The sequence below is a fragment of the Halyomorpha halys genome, unplaced genomic scaffold (assembly GCF_000696795.3).
Source record: "Halyomorpha halys isolate HHAL.00 unplaced genomic scaffold, Hhal_1.1 Scaffold1784.1, whole genome shotgun sequence".
In the NCBI taxonomy this organism is placed as follows: domain Eukaryota; kingdom Metazoa; phylum Arthropoda; class Insecta; order Hemiptera; family Pentatomidae; genus Halyomorpha; species Halyomorpha halys.
In genome coordinates this window covers 42133-43061 of record NW_027106778.1, presented here as the reverse complement: position 1 = coordinate 43061, position 929 = coordinate 42133, and the positions used below count along the sequence as shown (strand labels likewise).

The 929-nt window shown below is 26.5% G+C and overlaps 1 long non-coding RNA gene across 3 annotated transcripts in view; it reads right to left on the bottom strand.

Annotated features, from left to right (window-relative positions):
* Window positions 1–369: 369 nt before the first annotated feature.
* LOC136795221 (uncharacterized) overlaps window positions 370–929 on the bottom strand; it is a 3559-nt gene continuing 2999 nt past the window's right edge. For 2 of the 3 annotated variants that reach the window (XR_010842790.1, XR_010842792.1), the window contains exon 3: window positions 687–755. This is a non-coding gene — a long non-coding RNA (uncharacterized lncRNA). Of the gene's footprint in view, window positions 427–686; window positions 756–929 lie in introns of those variants that run through there. The other variant, XR_010842791.1, reaches the window with a different exon arrangement.

Genomic DNA, 929 nt, shown 5'->3' with positions numbered 1-929 from the left:
GATTAATAATACAAAAAAAATGTAATTACCAGTTCCTCTTCCTCTTCTGGTATAATTCTGTTACCTCCTGGCCTATATAGTTCGGCACCCCCATCCTTTGGTCCATACTAATAAAATTAAATCACAATTATAACGTTATGGAAGGAAATACATTTATAACTTAAAGAGGTAGAAATAATTTCAACCTTACTATGGTGGCATTTAAAATTAAAAATTAAATAATGGTCTCGTAATTCTAATTTTTTAGCCACAAACAATGAAAACAAATAAGTAAAAAAAAACCTACAGCAGAAATAAAAAAAAAAAAAATAATAGAAAACTAAATTTTCTTTTAATCAATGACACAATTAAAAATGTAATTACCAGTTCATCTTCCTCTTTTGGTTTAATTCTGTAGCCTCCTGGCCTATATAGCCCGGCGCCATTCTATTAAAATGAAAACAATATTATAACGTTATGGAAACAAATACCTTTATAACTGTAATAGGTAGAAATAATTTCAACCCTATTATAGAGGCATTTAAAATTAATAATTAATTAATGATCTCGTAATTCTAATTTTTTAGACACAAAAAACAAAAACAAATAAGTAAAAAAAACCTATTGCAGAAATAAAAAAAAAATAATGGAAAACTAAAATTTCTTTTAATCATCAACACAAATAAAAATGTAATTACCACTTTATCTTCCTCTTCTGGTTTAATTATGTAGCCTCCTGGCCTATATAGCCTGGCGCCCCCATCCTTTGGTCCAATCTATTAAAATGAAAAAAATATTAGAACGTTATGGAAACAAATACATTTATAACTGAAATAGGTAAAAATAATTTCAACCTTACTATAGAGCCATTTAAAATTAATAATTAATATAATGATCTCGTAATTCTAATTTTTTAGACACAAACGACTAACCGAAATAAGTAAAAATAA